At 32.8% G+C, this 24,307-nt stretch overlaps 1 long non-coding RNA gene across 1 annotated transcript; it reads left to right on the plus strand.

Annotated features, from left to right (window-relative positions):
- The first annotated feature begins 10,071 nt into the window (after nt 1-10,071).
- On the plus strand, nt 10,072-21,131 carry LOC132732773 (uncharacterized). Its single transcript, XR_009626093.1, has 4 exons — nt 10,072-10,241; nt 12,667-12,739; nt 17,260-17,352; nt 20,190-21,131. It is a non-coding gene; the product is annotated as an uncharacterized LOC132732773 (long non-coding RNA).
- Nucleotides 21,132-24,307: the final 3,176 nt, after the last annotated feature.

The raw sequence follows: 24,307 nt of genomic DNA on the forward strand, positions 1-24,307 counted from the left end.
TAAGTATTACTTTTTTGTTTAAGAAAATTAAAACAAACTTTTTTTTGGAGTTATTTTGATACTTAGTGAGTGCATTCTGTAAAAAAAATCTAGATTGTCATATATTCAGTATTTTGTCAAAATTTATTTAATTCTTCAGGGGAAAAAAACCCTGGTGATTACTGAACAGACATTTAATTTATCTATTATTCTTTGATCAACAGACTATATAATCTTATAATTCTTATACAAAAAAAGAAGAAAAGAAATGGCTATAATAAAATGTAATTTTTAAAATCAGATTTATATATTGACAGGGTGATTTGGTACAAAATTCTGGAAACAAAGTGATCCCTCGGAAGCATTAATAACAACAAAATAACATAAGAATTGCAGACTCTGTTTGATTGAGTCTGTACATGAGGGATAATGAATAAGTGCAACATCCCTCACGCCCCCTAGCACCGGCTTGAGCGGTACTCAATTCTCAACACTTTATAGTGTTGGCATCAATGATCCCGAAGGACCAGAAAATATAACAACACTGAAGTGTGTACAAGTTAACACTGTTCCAAACCAGAATGCAAAAGAAGCTGATAAACTGGGAAGAAAAAAGATGTAAGAAAATCTGAAACTTTTTACACTTCTGAATAACTATGTGTACAAATTCTTCTTTCATTACACAATAAAGTAAAATTTAAGTAAGGTCTTGACTAAGGATTTTTTTGCTTAAAGAACATTGTAACTTAATTCCCAACTGTTTCAATTACCATAGGTATATTGCCTAAATGTAAGTATAAATGTTGTAACTTGCTGATCATTTGTAAATGTTAAATTTCATTAGTCAAAGAACATTATTAGCCAATTTTAACTAAAGGTGAATAAACTAAAATCCTTCTAATAACTTATAAGTTTTAGCTGACATAATAATGTATAAAACATTTTTTTTATTTCATTTACTTTATGTGATTTTTTTAAAATAAAATATTTGTTGAAATTTTTAGATCAATATAAAATATAACTTGACTTTTTTTTAATAAATTAAAAAGAAAGATTATTGTACAGTTACTCTTTGTTTGTTTTCAGTGAGCTAACTGCTGAAAATCTACCCAGACTCACTAACATTACCTGTTTAAGACTGAGTTTATAGATTTAAAAAACAACATTAACCAGCTTTCATCAGTTTAGAATGATAACATTCTATGTGTTATATATATATATCAGAATTCTGTAACAGCTGTTGAGCATGTTAAACTAGAGGCTAGTGCAGCAGAGGAGCAGAATTTATTGTATGAACAAAGTGATCTTAGAATTGAAGTGGTTGAACTCACGAGACTGGCTGCTATTAAGGTATTTTATTGTATCCTGTTTTCTAAACTAATTACATGTATAGGAAATTTCTTTTCATTAAAAATTTTGTTGATGATGTTAGTTTGATTCTTTATTTTTGTTTTGCTGTTGCTGTACACATGTACTTTTCAAAAAGCAATGTTTATGACATTCCTGTATAAGTGGTTAAGGTAGCGAAGCGGAAATATTGGCAAATTTCGCAAATTGACAAAAACCACGAAAATTTCCTCTAGAACAGATATCACCCAGCCAGTAATTAAATTCTGCCCTTGCATGATTTGCTAATATTGCCTCATGCAAAATATCTGGAATTTTAGATTCGCTAACTTTTCAAGACACAGATATATGCACTTTACAGTTCATTTACTATATACATCCTTGATCATTATTGTTTTGAATACTCTGTTTTATTCTTTGTTTCATTCTTTCACATACTTTATCACCTTAGTGCAATAACTGGTTAACTCCTATTAAATTTAGATGGACTTAACTCGTTACTGCAATAAGGTGACAACTTGTTTATATAAGCTTGTCAAGCACATGTATTTGAATATAAAGTGTAGATATTTAAAGTTGCTTACAAAATGATTCATTAGGCTGATGAAAGGGAACAGAAAGCTCGAGATTTCATGCGTGCTGAGATGTCAAGTCAAGTAAGTTTCTATGAAATGTCGATATTATTACTATAGATTTATATGTTAGACATAACTGTACATACTTATAATCTACTTCACTTTGAACAAAGGGTCTATTTAGGAAACAGGTATCAATTTTGATGGCATTGTTATAGAATAATGCACTGAGTTCAAATTTGCAGGAATATTATCACAATGTGCCTGAGTAATTAATTATCAAGCATTGTAATAATAAACTGTTCATTATTTTACTATTTTGTAAGAAAAATTAAAATTTATTTCCTTTCTAACATCAGTTTAAAAAAGAAAATTGATAAAAATATGTTGAACTACATTGAGTGTAGAATTAATTTTTCTGACGTCATTTGGCTTATAGACTTCATATCTGATGTCATATGACATGTAAGCATTTGAATTTGTTGTGTAAAATTGCACTTGATTGCCTTATCTGTCTGATAGGGGAATAGTGTGAAGCATGTTAGAATGATATTTATTTATTACATTTTTTGAGAAAAAGAGTTGGATTGAAATCAAAGTGTTTTCTAGTTAGTTGTTTGCCAATTCATAAATTTTTAGCAGTTGTGTGCCATAAAAATTCTTAGTTAATAAAACTTAGATATGTAATCTGTACAAATTACAGAAAAGGTATTTTAATGGGTGACTTACAATTGCAGGTTAAAAGATTTTGCCAAGTTGTATGATGTTATAAAGAATGAGCATAACAAGTGTGTGAACTTGATTCAGACGAGTACACAGAAAGCGGCAGAAATGAGAGAGAAGATCAATATCTTACAGAATGACACAGCAGCCCCTCAAAAAGACAGGTACGTATGATGCAAGAATGAACAATAACTATGTTTCACCACTTGCTTTGCTGTCATTCAGAGATACACGGATGTTGATGCATTTTTTGCTATATCTTAAGTTGTTATATCAATTGTGATATTGGCATTTTAATTATAATGCTTCTTTCCATTGTCAACACTTTAATAATGATGTAATAACATATTTTGTGATGTCAAATCATTGTTATTATAGCATTTTAATTATAATGTTATATCACCTATTATTATGTCATTATGTATGAATTACGATGTCATAGTATATAAATTGCAGTAGGCCTCTGGGAGTTATTCTAAATGTTAATGCAAGTGTACCATGTAACTATGAATTTTGTATTGTTACATAGGTAACAGTACTTTTAACAGTATAAAATCTGGTCACGTGGTCTATATTCTAAATAAAATGAAATAAAATGGCCGTCATTTTTTTCTCAATTCAATCTTATTTTTGACATTCACCACAATAGGACATCAACAGAGTAACTATGACACCCTTAAAATTTAGTTGTTTTGCACCCTGGAGTGCTTTTTGCATATAAAATATCTTTTTGTTGAATAGTCAAAAAGTAAACATGAGTTTTCAACAGAAGTAATTGCAATGTGAATAATTATGTGTCAGACGATTTAAGCATGCAACAAAGGAACATTTAACGGTTTTAATTAGTGAAACGTTACAGATATGGTGGACAGACATAGAATATCATCGTTATTTTGTCAAAAACCATGCTAAGAATATTCGGGATACAGAAGGATCATAACTGTATTAATGGGTTAGTGTTTTGTTTCTAAATAAAACACAGCTGAGTGTATGTTTATGACTAGTAAAAATCATCACTTACTTAAAGAATAATAAACAAAAAAGAAAACTTCTCAAGTATGCCTAAAGTACACTTTAAACTGTTTAGTTATTGTTACTCTTGGTTTATTTTGTTAAAGTTAGATTAAGTTGACATTTTCAGATCATCACAGTATTTTTGTTCGGTATAATAGATAAATAGTAACACATGGTAACTGTATTTTCCTTGGGATGATGTTTTTACTGTTACCCACAATCCCATGTGTTATTTATATAATGTCATATCATCTGTTATGATGTCATGTTGTATGAATTATGATGTCATATCATCTATTATGATATCATGGTGTACAGATTATGATGTCATATCATCTATTATGATTTCATGGTGTATAGATTATGATGTCATATCATCTGTTATGATGTCATGTTGTATGAATTATGATGTCATATCATCAATTATGATATCATGTTGTATGAATTATGATGTCATATCATCTATTATGATGATATCATGTTGTACGAATTATGATGTCATATCATCTGTTATGATGTCATGTTGTATGAATTATGATGTCATATCATCTGTTATGATGATGTCATGGTGTATGAATTATGATGTCATATCATCTGTTATGATGTCATGTTGTATGAATTATGATGTCATATCATCTGTTATGATATCATGGTGTATGAATTATGATGTCATATCATCTATTATGATGATTCATGGTGTATAGATTATGATGTCATATCATCTGTTATGATGTCATGTTGTATGAATTATGATGTCATATCATCTGTTATGATGTCATGTTGTATGAATTATGATGTCATATCATCTGTTATGATGATGTCATGGTGTATGAATTATGATGTCATATCATCTGTTATGATGTCATGTTGTATGAATTATGATGTCATATCATCTGTTATGATGTCATGTTGTATGAATTATTGATGTCATATCATCTGTTATGATATCATGGTGTACGAATTATGATGTCATATCATCTATTATGATGATATCATGTTGTACGAATTATGATGTCATATCATCTGTTATGATGTCATGTTGTATGAATTATGATGTCATATCATCTGTTATGATGTCATGTTGTATGAATTATGATGTCATATCATCTGTTATGATGATGTCATGGTGTATGAATTATGATGTCATATCATCTGTTATGATGTCATGTTGTATGAATTATGATGTCATATCATCTGTTATGATATCATGGTGTATGAATTATGATGTCATATCATCTATTATGATGATGTCATGTTGTATGAATTATGATGTCATATCATCTGTTATGATGTCATGTTGTATGAATTATGATGTCATATCATCTGTTATGATGTCATGGTGTATGAATTATGATGTCATATCATCTGTTATGATGTCATGTTGTATGAATTATGATGTCATATCATCTGTTATGATGTCATGTTGTATGAATTATGATGTCATATCATCTGTTATGATGTCATGGTGTATGAATTATGATGTCATATCATCTGTTATGATGTCATGTTGTATGAATTATGATGTCATATCATCTGTTATGATGTCATGTTGTATGAATTATGATGTCATATCATCTGTTATGATGATGTCATGTTGTATAAATTATGATGTCATATCATCTATTGTGATGTCATTACATATCTTGTGATGTCATAACATGATCATTATGATACTATACCTCAGGGCTTCCATTAATGGAAGTTTGGGAGTCATTTACTCCTTGATTTTATGCTTTTCCTTCTTTACATATATAATGAGATTTTGATGTCTCTGACTTCCAAATTTTGAAACTTAATGGAAGCCCTGATACCTATTGTGATGTCATAGCACATTAATTTTGTTGTCATATTATCTATTATAGCATAAAATCGGCTATTTTTGCCTCTTTTGCCCATGTTATAATGGGACCAAAACCATGTGTCAACATTGTAATGGCTCTTGTTATAGCCCAAATTTACCTACGGGCAATACATACAGGGTCAAGTAAACAAACACAAAAATGACGATTTGGCCTGTTTTCTTATATTGAAATTATTGATGTGAGGGCCTCAATCGCATAACGGCGAGTAAATTCAAGTAACTATGTCGGAAAATACGGCAAATAGACATCGCCGCTAATCTTGGTTGTCGCCCTTTCTAAGAAATGGACAGTTGTCAATGTTATGATAATGTAAACAAATAATGTGATTCAGTTTAACGCTCAAATTAACTTAGAAAACACAAAATGAATATGAGAAAATGTTGTTTTATTAATGTTTATATTGATAAATGCTTTTTATATTTCTTTGAGAGAATAATGTTAAGTGCCTGATATTCTTTCATAAACTAAATGTTTGCTTGAAAAAAAAAAATCTGATGTCACTGATCTTTTTTCTACCATCAAACTGAAATCATTTTAAGAATTTCTGAGGATCATGTTTTGTCTTGGCAGAGTAATTTTATGTTGTTTTTTTTCTTGAGTTAATAAATCTCCAATGATAAGCTTTGTTAATCAATTAAAATTCGAATTTTGAATGGTTCTGAGCATTTCCCATGTAGTTGGCCCCGGAAAAATAAAACACATATGTAAAGCATGTAGAATTGGATAAATACCTTCCAAGCTAAAGGATTTAATGTATGTGTTTTGTATTACATATACATCATGAATCTTTTTTAAAATTTTATGATATATTAGCGTCAATGCACGTTTATTTCATGTTATAAAGTCTGCAGAGTCCCTCGGAACTGTTGGAGCCCTTGCCCTACCGGGCTCGGGCACCAACCATTCCTCGGGACTCTGCAGACATTATAACGCGAAAAAACGCGAGTTAACCCTATATTTTGATATCATTGGATTTGAATGAAAGATGTTATTAGTTATAAATGATATCACTACATTTATTTTGAACATGAAGTATTCACCTTCTGATGTCATAATTATTTTCTTTTATGATTTTAGTATATGGATTTTAGTATTTACAATTTAATCTTACTACAAATTTCATCTGCTATGATTGCATAAGTATTTTGTCATTTGAATGTACAGTCCAACCCCGTTTATTCGAAGTGTCTCGGACTGAATATTTACTTCGAATAATCGATGGGTTCGAATAATCGAAATCCGAATATTGTGATAGACGAAAACTACTCCACTTTGACCAATCGTGGCAAAAAATTACCGTTTACAACACACTTACTTCCTGTAATCAATTGAGAAAAATAAATATTAAAGAAGAGATGCGTAAAATTATTGTATAGACATTGAAGACATAAATACTTGCATTTTATTCTACATAATGTATCGTTTTGTTTCGCGCAAAGCCTTGATAATGGCCGTGTTGTCAGTGCGGTATATACAGCTAAACTCTGGTATTTTCGAATAGGAAAAAGGCTCTCATGTAGCGTTACAATTAATATAAAAATTGTTTTGGATGTTTTGACAAATTTACATAAACGTTATGTATGAAAATTATTGCTGTCATCTTCAAGCAATAACAGTAACAAAGTCGGACACGGTGCATTGCTTTTCATTTTCGGTAATTAAAGTTGATTAAAGAACACACAAAGAGTTATTATCATGATTGTCTAAATACACGCATGACTGTTGATGTTTTTCACAAGTCGACCGGTCAGCAAGTGGATCTGCGCCAATTAGTCTGGCTTCGAATAATGATTAAGCTGGCTTCGAATAATAGGTGTGAAATTTTTTCATAATTGTATAATCGGGACCGAAATTTTACTTCGAAAAATAGGAGGTATTCGGATAATGCATTTCGAATAATACGCTCGAATTTATATTGATTTATATAGAGATAAAAACGGGACTGCCGATCTACTTCGGATAATGCCGGGTATTCGAATAAAGGGTTGTCGAATAACCGGGGTCGGACTGTATGTCTCTTTTTATAACATAAACTGCTCATTTCATTTTGTTCTGATGATAAGTATATTTCAGACATCTATAAAAACAGAGATTAAAACATATGAAAGTCAATTTGGAGAAAATTATGACGTTATTTATACTATATACTAAACTCCATTGTAGAGAGTCACAACTATATCTTTTTTCCCCCATAAAAACTTTATCATCATGCAAAATATTCTTTGCAGTATAACATCTTAATATGTATGGTAGTGAATGATTTTTTAGCTCACCTGTCACAAAGTGACATGGTGAGCTTTTGTGATCGCTTTTTGTCCGGCGTCCGGCCGTAAACTATTACTTTCAACAACATCTCCTCATAAACCACTTAGCCAATTTCATCCAGCTTCACAGGAATATTTCTTTGGTAGTCAACTTTAAAAATTGTTCAAAGAATTTAATTCCAAGCAGAACTCTAGTTGCCATGGCAACCAAAAGAAAAAACTTAAAATATCTTCTTTTAGAAAACCACAAGAGCTAGAGCTAAAATATTTGGCATGAAACATCACCTAGACAGTGTCTACCAAGTTTTTTCAAATAAAAGCCCTGGGGTCAAAATTGGCCCCGCTCCGGGGGGTCATTGATTTTCCTTATTTGTATATAGTTAAAACTTTAAAAAAGTCTCTTTTTAAAAACCCCAAATAGCTAGAGCTTAAATATTAAGCATGAAACATCTTCTAGTGCGTGTCTACCAAGTTTGTTCAAATAAAAGCCCTGGGGTCAAAATTGGCCCAGCCCGGGGGGTCATTGTTTTTCCCTTTATGTATATAGTAAAAACTTAAAAAGTCTTCTTTGAAAAAACCCAAAGAGCTAGAGCTTAAATATTTGGCATGAAACATCAACTAGGCAGTGTCTACCAAGTTTTTTCAAATAAAAGCCCTGGGGTTAAAATTGGCTAGGCCCTGGGGGTCATTGATTTTTCTTATTTGTATATAGTAAAAACTTTAAATATTTTCTTTTAGAAAACCGCAAGAGCTAGAGCTTAAATATTTGGCATGAAACATCACCTAGTCAATGTCTACCAAGTTTGTTCAAATAGATGCCCTGGGGTGAAAATTGGCCCGCCCCGAGGCGTCATTGATTTTCCTTATTTGTATATAGTAAAAACTTAAAAAAGCTTCTTTTAAAAAACCAAAAGAGCTAGAGTTTAGATACTAAGCATGAAATATTTTCTAGTTAGTGTTTACCAAGTTTGTTTAAATAAAAGCCCTGGGGTCAAAATTGGCCCCTCGGGGGGTCATTGTTTTTTCCTATATGTATATAGTAAAAACTAAAAAAAAGCTTCTTTTAAAAAACCAAAAGAGCTAGAGTTTACAAACTAAGCATGAAACATCTTCTAGTGCGTGTCTACCAAGTTTATTCAAATAAAAGCCCTGGGGTCAAAATTGGCCCAGCCCCGGGGGTCATTGTTTTTCCCTTTATGTATATAGTAAAAACTTAAAAAGTCTTCTTTGAAAAAACCCAAAGAGCTAGAGCTTAAATATTTGGCATGAAACATCAACTAGGCAGTGTCTACCAAGTTTTTTCAAATAAAAGCCCTGGGGTTAAAATTGGCCAGGCCCTGGGGGGTCATTGATTTTCCTTATTTGTATAAAGTAAAAACTTTAAATATTTTCTTTTAGAAAACCGCAAGAGCTAGAGCTTAAATATTTGGCATGAAACATCACCTAGTCAATGTCTACCAAGTTTGTTCAAATAGATGCCCTGGGGGAAAATTGGCCCGCCCGAGGCGTCATTGATTTTCCTTATTTGTATATAGTAAAAACTTAAAAAAGCTTCTTTTAAAAAACCAAAAGAGCTAGAGTTTAGATACTAAGCATGAAATATTTTCTAGTTAGTGTCTACCAAGTTTGTTTAAATAAAAGCCCTGGGTTCAAAATTGGCCCCTTGGGGGGTCATTGTTTTTTCCTATATGTATATTGTAAAAACTTTAAAAAATCTTCTTTTAAAACTCAAAAGAAATAGAGCTTAGCTATTTATCATGAAACATCTTCTTATGGCTGTCTAAATAAAAGTCCCTGGTTTAAAACTGGCATTGACCCAGGGGCCTATATATAGGTGAGCGATTTCAGGGCCATCATGGCCCTCTTGCATACTTCTATTGTTGTATGAAATTTAATATACTATAGGTATAAAAGTGTGACACACTTCAGCTTCATACGAGTCATTTTCATAATAAGAAATACAAAATATATTACTTTACTAAAAATAACAAAGAAACTGACAATATTTTGATAGCAACTGATTTCAAGAAATAGTACCATTCAGTATATCATTCGGGATATAGCCAAGAAAAAAAGATAGCAGCATCCATGTTGAGACAGTACTTGCAGTTTTCTGCAATGTTTTTGGTTATTTTGCCCTCACTTTAGGGGGAGGGGCATTTAGATTTACCCTTGTCCATCCATCCGTTTGTTCTCTTTTTGTGTCGCACGTAGCTTAAAAAGTAATTGACCTACAGTCAGGAAACCTAACTGGAATGTTGATCAGCATGTGTAGAGAAAAGGTTTATATTTCTTCCATTTCAGCAACAAGATGCACAGATCTGTACAAACGTGAGTCTAGCATGTGGCTGGTGTCATGATGCCAGCAACACAGGTTTAGACAAGTGTATTTGTGGGACGGCATATGACATTGTATTCAAGGACAATAGCACATTAAAATACCAAGCAGATAGATGGTGATTTTATGAAATGTCCATGTAAGTTTGTGACATTTACTTTTGTTTATTTTCGGGCATTTTGATAAGCAATACACTTTTCTCATTACATAAAAGTATGTAACTGGTCAAGTTCAATTATGTGGATTAGCCTGTCCATGAAATCCACAAAATGAATGCCTCATTGATAATGACTTTGCAATACTTGAGTTTACAATTATGGTTTACAACTGTGAGCTATTGTACACACCCAGGCATTGGTGTCACACTTTGGTAAGTTTTTGCATGCAAGTTGGTATCTCCAAAACTACTGAAGGGAATAATTGAAACTTCACACAGTAACTTAAGAGCATAATTATCCAAGGCCCATAACTCTAACTTAGATATTTTGCCAGGATTATGGCCATTTTTTGGCCCATAAGTCTAACTTAGATATTTTGCCAGAATTATGGCCATTTTTTTAACCAATACTCTCAGAATTACTCTTAATTGTTTATTTCTTGAAGGAAGTTTTTGTAACATCAAATATATAATGTTTGTCAGCAACACCTCTCTGCTGACAGCACTTGTTCAAGTTAAAATTAATAAGGCTGTGATATGATTTCAACATATTATGTACTTTATTGCAAAAGAATGTGGCAAAGATATATAAGTTTCTATAATTATAAGTTAGCGAGGGAAACCTGTAATAGCAGGTCTAAAGAAAAGGTTTGTGTTTTTGGTTTACCAGAGCACAAAGTATTGAAGGTACTGCAAAATCATTTAAATTTGAGGGCATAAATTTGGTGGTTTGTGAATGGTAAGATTGTTAATTCGTGGAATTCAGTTGCCAGGTAAAATTAAAAAAATATGAGTCCTTAAATTCCACTTTCAGTAAATTATACCCGGCATTTGTGCCACTTAAATGATAACAAGTGCAAGAGAACATGATCTTGACCTATTCAACAGAAGCTCTGTCTTCTAAATAAGCATGTGTCGTGTATCAATTATATTTTATAATCTGTTGTTTCATTATTAAAAAAAGGTGTGTTAAACTCTCTTCAATAATTTACAGATGTGAAAAATGTCTGTTCTCTTGTGGTCATGTGACCTTGAATTATTTTAGCTACAAGAAATTTGAACGATGGAATGATCTGCATGCACATTTTTGTGTCGCCTCTACGGAGTAGTGGCGACATATAGGGATCACTTCTCCGTCGTCTGTCTGTCCGTCTGTCTGTCTGTCCGTCCGTCCGTCACAAAACTTGTCCGGACTACTCCTCATAAACTACTGGTGCAATTTCATCCAAACTTTACAGGAATGATCAGTACCAAGTCTAGTTGTGCATATTGTCAGGATTTTCCGGTTCAATGATTTTTGTCAGAGTTATGGCCCTTTAATAATTTTTAATTTTAAAGTTTGTCCGGACTACTTCTCTTATACCACTAATGCAATTTCAATGAAACTTTACAGGATTGATCTGTAGCTCAAGTCCTTGCGCATATTGCACGGTTTTCCGGTTGAAGGATTTTTTGGCCGAGTTATGGCCCTTTGATAAAAAGGTTTCTTTTTCTGTGTGTTGCCAGATACACAAAAGCTTGTCCGGACTACTCCTCATAAAAACTACTGGTGCAATTTCATCCAAACTTTACAGGAATGATCAGTACCAAGTCTAGTTGTGCATATTGTCAGCATTTTTCCGGTTCAATGATTTTGTTTGAGTTATGGCCCTTTAATAATTTTTATTTTTAAAGTTTGTCCAGACTACTTCTCTTATACCACTTATGCAATTTCAATGAAACTTTACAGGATTGATCTGTAGCTCAAGTCCTTGCGCATATTGCACGGGTTTTCCGGTTGAATGACTTTTTTGGCTGAGTTTTGGCCCCTTTGATAAAAAGGTGTTTTTTTCTGTGTGTTGCCAGATACGCAAAACCTTGTCCGGACTACTCCTCATAAACTACTGGTGCAATTTTATCCAAACTTTACAGGGATGATCAGTACAAAGTTGTTAGTCTAGTTGTGCACTGTCCGTCTGTCTGTCCGTCTGTCACAAAATTTATCCCAACATGAAATTGGCCATCATGAGGCGACACATGTGATTACTGATCGCTCTTGTTAATGTGTTTGTTTGTCTTTTACAGCACTGTGCTTAAAATTTCAACATCATGACTATAAAAACAATCACTGATGTTTTTATGTCTTATACAAATAATTTGCTTTTTAAGTTACTTGATGTGTTGATATTGTTATTGTGAATGATAAAGCAACATAGAAAGATTAATGTTCTGTACACAGCTATTGTTGTTGTCACCCCTGTACGGAAATAGACCCAACTTGGTGTGGGATAGAATATAGTTTTGAAGAACCCCAATTCAAGTCATCTCTATGGTTTGTTTGGTATTATTCAAAGTGTATTTATTACATCTGTGTAGATTTTTTGTGTTATATGATAAAATCAAAAGTTGTTTTTTGTGTATTCTTCAGGACCTCTTTTCTTGATGGAAAGATTTAAGATGTATTGCCTGCCAGCATCCGGGAATCGTTAAATGGAAATTAGGTAAGAATGCAACAGACAAAACTCTATTAGTCAATTTACTTTCCCAAGAATTTTTTTCCAAAGTATAATGATAGTCTACTCAATATCAGTGAATTAAACAATTCATACAGTATAAACACAATGACTTCTGCAGTAAGTGGTGTGTGGTTTGACAGACATGTGATGCTACGTCACTACTATTTTTTCTACTTTCATTTTGAATGCTTGAAAAATAAAACACGGGTTCACATCTCACCATGAATATTAGATAGTCCTTTTGAAGAATTGCTCAAATGTTTCTGGTCTGTTGAATAAGTAATATCCTAATAAATTGGTGATTAAATATTGTTCATATAGACCATATCATCTGATATATATACGAGGGATGATCATAAATAAACTGGACTTGTGCTGTCACAAACTATTACTTTTATATATCACACTTAATCAGAAAACATTACCTATAAACCGATACTATATCTTATCTGATAACTCAAATAGCTTGTCCGTAACTGCGAATTTCAAAGTCATGGTAACGCACACCCGGCAAAATGCATAAATTTGCACTGATGACAGGCGCTTTATGATTGGTATATTTTACAGAAATACGCCAAAACATCGTGACCTATCTAATAGACGTTGTCAGAATAAATGACTTCATTTATACCATCTTTGCCTTTGCAATCACAATTCAAACGTTACTTGTTAAAGAAATACTTGCATTAAAACTGATGTTGTCAGAATGTCTCAAAAATCAAATAAAATCAAAGTAAGGTTAGAAACTGTCTAAAACGTAGAATATCAAGAGAAAATGTCCTGGAAGCCACATCATAGTTTTCAGTTGGCATAAACAATTAAGAAAGGGTAATGGAGAAATTGTAGACAAGTCAGGCAGAGGCAGAAAGAAGAAATTTTCAAGGATGTTTGTGACATCAATTGCCGAGACGTTGAAAAATTACAGGTGATTGACTGCGGACATATCAACAATGTTTGACAGTAGTTAGGGGACAGTGCAGTCAATTCTAACTAACTAAAGGATTTTAAAATGGGAAATGTAATACATTAACTATTGTGTTCTTGGTTTACAACTGTATAATTATTTTACTACTCTACTTATTTAACATTTTCATCAATAGTCTTATGGTGAAATTTTGTCAACAGTTGAGTGGTCTGATGCCAGAGGGGACTAACCCTTATACTTCTGATTTTCAGAAAATTGCCACTGAAGGTTTCCAAATCCCCCAACAAAATATATTTCAGGGAGACAATATTTTACTGTTACAACATAACATATAGACAAAGAAGAATTGTTTCTCAACTGTTTATTTGATACTGCTTATGTGGCTTTTTTTAAAACCATGATTTTGTGGAATAGTTCATTCTGGCATTTGTGTATAAGTTGCATCACATGTTCATATGCCAAAGTGAACTTATCCAAGCTATTGAAGTTTAAAAAAAACTATAAGAACAATTGAAACTGTACAACATTAATTCAAATCATCTGATTCATCACTGTCCCAGGTATCCCATAATGGCACTTTATTAATCATGTCTATAAATCTTTGAGATCGGAATCCATTTGTCTGACACATATACACTGCTTGAAAATCCAATCCGAATTCAATATGTTGATAAGCTTCATAGAAAACACACCAAGCAGGTTTCTTCCATTTAGGTGAGAATTTTAAAACCTTCAGGTGGCTCTTACAAAGCATTTAAGTGCACTGATCAGGTGATAGATATGTACTTCGTTCAATATTAAGTTCTGTGATATTGACAACTTGTGGTAAGTCAACTACAATAGATTTATTCAACCGAAGAAATTCAAAATTTGACATTTCAAGTTTTTTCAGTCCTGGGTGACTTAATAAATGATGTAATTCTGAAGAATCAATAAAGCTGCATCCACATATTGATGAAATAAAATGCATTTTCATTTTCCGTATTTTCACTCGAAATATTTATGTTTTCATTACAATGAAACATATTTTCCGTATTTTCACTGGTGTCTTGCCAGACTACCTTTTTCCTAAATTCCTTAAAACACAAAATTAAAAGGGAATTCTTTTTAATAATTACAGAAAATTTGAGTTTTCTTCTCAGGGCTGGGAATCAAAACTGCGTCGTATCCTAAAATGTAAACAAACGCCGCCATCTTGGAGCGAAAAATGTATGTTTTTGTTTGTAACTCTTTTTGTTGGAAATGACTGAAAACAAGATATATGTATTAACATGCTACACTATTTTCCGCTTCGTTCGGTATATGTTGCTTGCACAACTATTTTGTAAAACAAAAGTTATAGCGAACTTGCAACTCGAAGCGAGGCAGAATTTTTATGAAAATGTGTGGATACGACGCAGTTCATATTGCTTTATCTATCGTTTTTTCCTTCAAATCAATTATATATTTGTTTCAGAGTTCACCATAAACTTCGAAATATAATTTTGCATCATTTACTAAAACTTTATTAAAAAGAGATAATAAGCGAAAATAGTGTAGCGTGTTAATACATATATCTTGTTTTCATTCATTTCCAACAAAAAGAGTTATAAACAAAAACATACGTTTTTCGTTCCAAGATGGCGGCGTTTGTTTACATTTTGTAGGATACGACGCAGTTTTGATTCCCAGCCCTGTTTCTTTTAATACAGGATAAATTTTCATCTTGTTGTAGAAAAAGAATCATATTTCACTCGTGGCTACAGCCACTCGTGAAATACCACTCGATGAAAATAAATTCTGTATTTGTAGAAAAAAAACTTGAATATCCTTCATATCCCATACAATAATTTAACAAACTTATAGTAATCTGCAGAATTATAATTTTCACAATAACAGATATTATTGATGTAAAACATTTATTTGTGTTCATTAATATTATTTACATGTAGAAGTCTTTCCATTAACCATTTTTTCAATTTTGGTAAAATAATTTTCAATGGGTTTGTTTACAGTACCAAAAGTGAACTAACCCAATAATAAACACCATTCTCTTTGTATTTTGTAAATTTCTATAGTGTACTAACCCATTGTTTTTAGATAAAGCAAAATAAAAGGTTATTAATGCAGGATTTCATGTCTGTACACCTTCATCATAATCGCACCATTATGAATCATCAAGTTTCTTTATATGTAATACTATGTAATTCATTTAAACAAAAATCCCACCTCACCAATTAAAAAACTACTAAATCTTTAATAAATGATACAAAATGGGTTTTACCACTTGGAATATAGTCAGGGTCTTTCACTGAGTCATCACTCTCCTCTTGAAATATTTCTTCAGGAAGAGTTTAAGTTATTTTTGCCATTTTTGCCATTTGCTACATCGAGGCATTTTCTAGTTTCGGCCATTTTGCTTGATAGTTCACTTTGGCACAACAACAAACAAACTTATCAAGCACTATTGGTTCCTGGTTCGCTCTGGCAAACTTGTATGTAAAGACTTACTGTTGAAGTGGGATAATTCACCTGTTTAAATTTTCCCACATTTTTTACTATAGGAAGCTGGGAGCCAGACTAAATAATAGAGATTTTTATGAAGAGTACTCATGGTTAGAGAACTCATTTCTTAAGATTTTGTGGGTTAGTTCTCTTTGGCATAAGACCACACAGTTTTACAGTCACATTCAAATTCAGTTATGCGTTATATTTATTTCAAACTACCAATAATAACAATTTTGTTTTGAGTTGTATTATTCTTTTTATTTTCTCGTATATATGATATATTATCATTCAGCAAAAGTATATAAATACTTTTATACTTTCATTCTGAATAAATAAAATTGAATGAATGAATGAAATAATTAATTGATAAATAAATATACACTGTGATATTTGGTTCCTGAAAAAGATCTTCTGTACATTATAGATTTAAGGACTTTCACAAAGATTGCATGATGCAAATATATTCTGTATTTATTTCTGTGTTAAGTTTTTGTGTCGCCTCCACGGAGTAGTGGCTACATATAGGGATCACTTCTCCGTCGTCTGTCTGTCCGTCTGTCCGTCACAAAACTTGTCTGGACTACTCCTCATAAACTACTGGTGCAATTTCATCCAAACTTTACAGGAATGATCAGTACCAAGTCTAGTTGTGCATATTGTCAGCATTTTCTGGTTCAATGATTTTTGTCAGAGTTATGGCCCTTTAATAATTTTTAATTTTAAAGTTTGTCCGGACTACTTCTCTTATACCACTAAAGCAATTTCAATGAAACTTTACAGGATTGATCTGTAGCTCAAGTCCTTGCGCATATTGCAAGGGTTTTCCGGTTGAATGATTTTTGGCCGAGTTATGGCCCTTTGATAAAAAGGTGTTTTTTCTGTGTGTTGCCAGATACGCAAATTCTTGTCCGGACTACTCCTCATAAACTACTGGTGCAATTTTATCCAAACTTTACAGGAATGATCAGTACCAAGTCTAGTTGTGCACTGTCTGTCTGTCTGTCCGTCTGTCACAAACTTTGTCCCAACATGAAATTGGCCATTATGAGGCGACACATGTGATTACTGATCGCTCTTGTTTTATATTTTATAGGAAACAGAGTGTTGATGTCTGGACTATTCTTCTGTTGTGAAGTTTAAGATATAATACTTTTATAAAAAAAGACTTACCTATACAGATCAATTGGTAAATATATAATTATGTTAAATACTCTTAGAATGAAACTGATGCATAATTTTTCCTCAATTTAAGTCAGGGGAATTTTTTCCCCAAAATAGCTGGAGAAAGGCACTCTGACTGTATGTATTTATTAGTCCCCTACCGGTTTACCGGAGGGGACTTTAGGTTTACCCTCCGTCCGTCCGTCAGTCTGTCTGTCTGTCCGTCTGTCCGTCCGTCCTTCCGTCTGTCCGTCCGTCAGTCCGTCCGTCCACAAAACTGGATCCCGCGATAACGCAAAAAGTACTGAAGATATTTTAATGAAACTTGATATATGGATAGATGGCAGTATGGAGATTATGCACGTCTTTTTCTTTTCTTCCTATGTTGAAAATTCTGGTTGCTATGGCAACAAATAGACTGAAAATATGGCAAATTTTACACATAACCTGGATCCCGCGATAACGCAAAAAGTACTGAAAATATTTTTATGAAACTTGATATATGGATAGATGGCAGTATGGAGATTATGCACGTTTTTTTCTTTTCTTCCTATGTTGAAAATTCTGGTTGCTATGGCAACAAATAGACTGAAAATATGGCAAATTTTACACATAACCTGGATCCAGTGATAACACAAAAAGTACTGAAAATATGTTTATGAAACTTGACATATGGGTAGATGGCAGTATGGAAATTATGCACATCCTTTTTTATCTTCCTATGTTGAAAATTCTGGTTGCTATGGCAACAAATAGACTGAATTTCAAGATTTCTGATTCTAGTTTTTAAGTTTTTTCACTATAAGTTCTTTATTTCTTAAGGTATTTTCTTCAAACTTTAAATATAAGTTGCTTGTCATCAACCACATCATATGTGACAAGGTTTACAACTCTAGCACAAAATTTATCAGAATTGCCTCCCTTGAACTTAAAATTTTCATGAAAAAAACATTGTTTTTTTTAATAACTGTTTTTTTTAATAACTTCTTTTTCTGAATGTATCTACTTCAAACTTCATATAAATGTTTCTTATTGTCACTCGACATTTGTGAGTGTTCAATACTCTAGCAAGACTATTTCCAGAATTATGCCCCTTTTGAACTTAGACTTTTTTTTGAGAAATTGGTAATTTTTACTCCAACTTCTTCAATCATGATAGGATTTTAAAAATGTTATATATTGATAACAGGGATGTTTAAAAAATAACTTTAGAGTGTCCTTCAGTCCGTCTGTCTGTACATAAAAACTGTTTCCTGTGATCATTTTTAAAGAACTTTTTCAACAAATTTACTTAAAATAGGAACCTAAGTGAATGGCCAATGGCCCTTCAGAATGTTGCTTGGGCTCTTACCGGTAGGGGACTTATGGATTGCTTGCAATACTATGATAATTGCTTGTTTTATATGTTTTACATCGACAACAGTTTTCAAAAATATTGAAGGTATTCACTTGAAACTCAATAGATATATATTTAAGATCTCTTAGTCATTAGAGATTACTGTTCAAAGCACGGATTATGACTGATTTATGGCATTTTATCAACTGAGAAAATTCCTGGTAAAAGTGTTGCATGATTTTAACTTCTTTCAAACAGCAAAACCCACAGATGGTTTAGTAAACAAGTTTCACTACCATTAAAATATATAGTACCAATTTCTTAATTTTTCCATGTTCATATAAGTCAATTTACAAAATGAACATGATAGTTCTATCAGGTAAATCAAATGCTCGCGATTATTGAAATAATTTATTATTACCATTACAATTTATTTGTGAATGTCAGTAATGTATGTGATTTGTGTTGCAATAAGATGATGCAAATAATTTGTTTTTATCCAGCATTTAATCAGCATATGAATATAAAAAATGACTAATGTATTAACTAAACTTAAGCCTGCTTGCACCATGTAACCAAGATGGTCTGCACTGTAATATTATAGTCCGTACAATAATGAATGGTAATATATATATTAAGAAATGGACAAGTTCAGTACAGATATCTAGTATGTTGAGGATTAATACTGAAAACGTTTCTTAAGCAAAAATATAACATTGCATTTCTTTTGCATTATCCATGTTAGTATCTATAGAAATTTAAAGTTAATACATGTAGAATAAGATTACTAGAACTTAGAAAAACATGAAATCATATGAGTTTGTCAAATTAAATTATTTCAGGGTGCCTGCATTGTTTACATAATCTTACTGCAATTTATTGTCACATGAACATTTTATATGCATATTACATGCAAAATTAAAATGTAAAATCTGCCAATAAAAAATAATTGACAAATATTAATTTTTCATTTAAAATTAATGAGGCAAAGTATATTACAATATTTTATTTGAGATGTGTACAAAAAAGTGATAGATATTTTGGTTTTTGTGATATATGTATTATTAAAACATGCTTCACACTATTAGTAATTAATAATATACATAATTCTAATAAATTTAACAAACAGAGAGGGCTTATCATCAAGTGCATTATTACATGATATATGCACAGCATAAAAAAATGCTTACACATCATATGATGTCAGTTATGAAATCAGAACAAATGACGTCAGGGAAATTACTTTTATGCTCAATGTAGTTCAACATATTTTTATCAATTCTCTTTAAATAAGAATGGAAATAGATATTAATTGTTCTTGCATTGTAGTATAAAAATTCATGGTTTATCGTTCAAATGCTTTCCAATTAATCGCTCAGGCATATCGGTCTTTGTGATTATACTCCTGCACATTTTAATTGAAAGCCTGCATTATTTTACAACAATACACTCGAAATGATATCTATTTTCTAAATAGATAATAATAAATGATTACAGATATTAATATATATTTCTTTAATTATCAGAGAGACACAAACTTCTGGGAGGACAGTGAATTGGCATTTGTTTTTCTCAACATGAAAATGGAATGAGACATTCTATTGGACTAATTGATGACACTTTAAACTGGAGGGATCCAGAAATCTACAACAATGAGAAATTCATCAATAGAAGTTCAGTGATAAACTCCAGTAGCAAGTGTTCAAGGAATTCAGAAACAATAATTTAGTGTTCCAACTCCAGTGATAAACTCCAGTAGCAGGTGTTCAAGGAGTTCAGAATCAATAATATAGTGTTCCAACTCCAGTGATAAACTCCAGTAGCAGGTGTTCAAGGAGTTCAGAATCAGTAATATAGTGTTCCAACTCCAGTGATAAACTCCAGTAACAGGTGTTCAAGGAATTCAGAATCAGTTATATCATAGTGTTCCAACTCCAGTGATAAACTCCAGTAGCAGGTGTTCAAGGAATTCAGAATCAGTTATATCATAGTGTTCCAACTCCAGTGATAAACTCCAGTAACAGGTGTTCAAGGAATTCAGAATCAGTTATATCATAGTGTTCCAACTCCAGTGATAAACTCCAGTAACAGGTGTTCAAGGAATTCAGAATCAGTTATATCATAGTGATCCAACTCCAGTGATAAACTCCAGTAACAGGTGTTCAAGGAATTCAGAATCAGTTATATCATAGTGATCCAACTCCAGTGATAAACTCCAGTAACAGGTGTTCAAGGAATTCAGAATCAGTTATTCCCTGCGGTCTGGAGACCGCAGGGTATTGGTACGCGTGTAACTTTTGAGGCACGGAGGAGCACGTGACCTGTTTTCGGTACATGGAGGAGCATGTGATCGGTAAACCGTATATGATTGGTTAATTGACCTTTTCTAAAACCCAGCTAAATACCGTTTGCCGGTACGTTACGGATTTACCTCTAGGGAATGTAGTTCGAATTACACCTAATTAAGAACAAAAAACTTAACGTGATATTTCTAATTTTCTATAATTATTTTACCGTTTTAGGTGGAAGAACTTGAATGATGTGTTTGAAAATTATCAATGATTCTTTAATATCTATCTCAAATTTTACAAACAATAAATTCTTTATACTGAAAACCTACAAGATTAAAATATACGTAGTGACATCTGCCATAATAAATAGAGATATTTTCTGCGTAAACTTGTGTGTTTACTTTTTTTGCTCGGAATTATTCATAAAATGGTAGGCCTTTTTAATAATTTTTGTGTCGCCTCTACGGAGTAGTGGCGACATATAGGGATCACTTCTCCGTCGTCTGTCTGTCCGTCTGTCTGTCTGTCTGTCCGTCTGTCCGTCCGTCCGTCACAAAACTTGTCCGGACTACTCCTCATAAACTACTGGTGCAATTTCATCCAAACTTTACAGGAATGATCAGTACCAAGTCTAGTTGTGCATATTGTCAGGATTTTCCGGTTCAATGATTTTTGTCAGAGTTATGGCCCTTTAATAATTTTTAATTTTAAAGTTTGTCCGGACTACTTCTCTTATACCACTCATGCAATTTCAATGAAACTTTACAGGAATGATCTGTAGCTCAAGTCCTTGCGCATATTGCAAGGGTTTTCCGGTTGAATGATTTTTGGCCGAGTTATGGCCCTTTGATAAAAAGGTTTCTTTTTCTGTGTGTTGCAAGATACACAAAAGCTTGTCCGGACTACTCCTCATAAACTACTGGTGCAATTTCATCCAAACTTTACAGGAATGATCAGTACCAAGTCTAGTTGTGCATATTGTCAGCATTTTCCAGTTCAATGATTTTTGTTTGAGTTATGGCCCTTTAATAATTTTTATTTTTAAAGTTTGTCCAGACTACTTCTCTTATACCACTTATGCAATTTCAATGAAACTTTACAGGATTGATCTGTAGCTCAAGTCCTTGCGCATATTGCACGGGTTTTCCGGTTGAATGATTTTTTGCCGAGTTATGGCCCTTTGATAAAAAGGAGTTTTTTTCTGTGTGTTGCCAGATACGCAAAAGCTTGTCCGAACTACTCCTCATAAACTACTGGTGCAATTTTATCCAAACTTTACAGGAATGATCAGTACAAAGTCTAGTTGTGCACTGTCCGTCTGTCTGTCCGTCTGTCACAAAATTTGTCCCAACATGAAATTGGCTATCATGAGGCGACACATGTGATTACTGATCGCTCTTGTCTTAAATAGTAATAATTGTTTTATGTTCGACCTTCTCAGGTCTTCAATGGTGACCTTCTATATTGATCGATTATTGTCAACTATATTCCTGATACAAACGTTTATTTATCCCCCCAAACAATGTTGAAAATAGTTAAATGAAATATCTTTATATCATTAAAAATGTTACCCGCAGGAAACCATTTTACTTGTATCATAGTGTTCTAACTCCAGCGATAACCTCTAGTAGCACTTGTTCAAGGAATTCAGAATCAATAATATAGTGTTCCAACTCCAGTGATAAACTCCAGTAGCACATGTTCAAGGAATTCAGAATCAGTTATATCATAGTGTTCCAACTCCAGTGATAAACTCCAGTAGCACATGTTCAAGGAATTCAGAATCAATAATATAGTTTTCCAACTCCAGTGATAAACTCCAGTAACAGGTGTTCAAGGAATTCAGAATCAGTTATATCATAGTGTTCCGACTCCAGTGATAAATTCCAGTAGCAGGAGTTCAAGGAATTCAGTATCAATAATATAGTGTTCCAACTCCAGTGATAAACTCCAGTAACAGGTGTTCAAGGAATTCAGAATCAATTATATCATAGTGTTCCAACTCCAGTGATAAACTCCAGTAGCAGGTGTTCAAGGAATTCAGAATCAGTTATATCATAGTGTTCCAACTCCAGTGATAAACTCCAGTAGCAGGTGTTCAAGGAATTCAGAATCAATAATATAGTGTTCCAACTCCAGTGATAAACTCCAGTAGCAGGTGTTCAAGGAATTCAGAATCAATTATATCATAGTGTTCCAACTCCAGTGATAAACTCCAGATGAAGGTGTGCCAAAATTACAACTCAACTGATAGAAATGAGTAGCAGAAAATTATAAGTTTGTACCATGTATGAAGAAAGTTTTGTGAGGGAATATACATGTTTATAATTTATCTGAGAAGCTGAAGTCTGACTCTACAAGATAATTTCTGATTCCATTCCACAGTATCGACACTAGTGTTATATTGATATATATCATATTACATTTGTAAATTATTTAAAAAGATATGTCTTAAAGATCTTTATTATACCTCTGTATTTCAAACCACTTGCCCCTCACCGCTGTGGGTTCGAATCCCGACAGGGACTTTGGATTCTTTCATGTGAGGAAGCTATCCAGCTAGCTTACAGAACGTCGGTGGTTCTACTCAGGTGCCCGTTCGTGCTTGAAATAAAGCTGGAATGTCTCGATATGACCGATAATGTGTCGATGTGACGTAAAACCCCAAACAAACAAACAAACAAACAAAAATACCTCTGTACAACTAAGTTATGCAGCTGGTATACTGGTTTGAGGCTGTGAGTCATTGTGGTTGCCTGGCCATTTATATGTACTTCTGTTTAAATGCTTAACCAATAATAATATAACTGGACAAGAATAATTGTCACAATATCTATTTGCCCAATTTTTACATGCAGTACAGCAGGCAAAGTAGTACTCTTACTCTTAATTAAATTTCTACAATAATAACTTTGGAAATTTTCTGTCATAAAAATATAAAGCTGTACGAAATACAAATATCTATGCCATTTGTTAAGGGGCGTCCGTGGCCAAGTGGTTAAAGTCGTTGACTTCAAACCACTTGCCCCTCACCGCTGTGGGTTCGAATCCCGACAGGGACTTTGGATTCTTTCATGTGAGGAAGCTATCCAGCTAGCTTACGGAACGTCGGTGGTTCTACTCAGGTGCCCGTTCGTGCCTAAAATAATGCACGGAAGGGCACCTGAGGTCTTCCTCCACCAGTAAAGCTGGAACGTCACGATATGACCTTTACTGTGTCGATGTGACGTAAAACCCAAAACAAAAATAAAACAAATGCCATTTACGTTAAATTTTCAAAGTCAAGTCAAATGTTAATTGTTTTATTAGCAAAAACATATACATATTCATTGCCAAGTTACATTTTAGCGGTC

This window comes from Ruditapes philippinarum, unplaced genomic scaffold (assembly GCF_026571515.1).
Source record: "Ruditapes philippinarum isolate M1 unplaced genomic scaffold, ASM2657151v2 ctg6250_1_1_1_1, whole genome shotgun sequence".
NCBI lineage: Eukaryota > Metazoa > Mollusca > Bivalvia > Venerida > Veneridae > Ruditapes > Ruditapes philippinarum.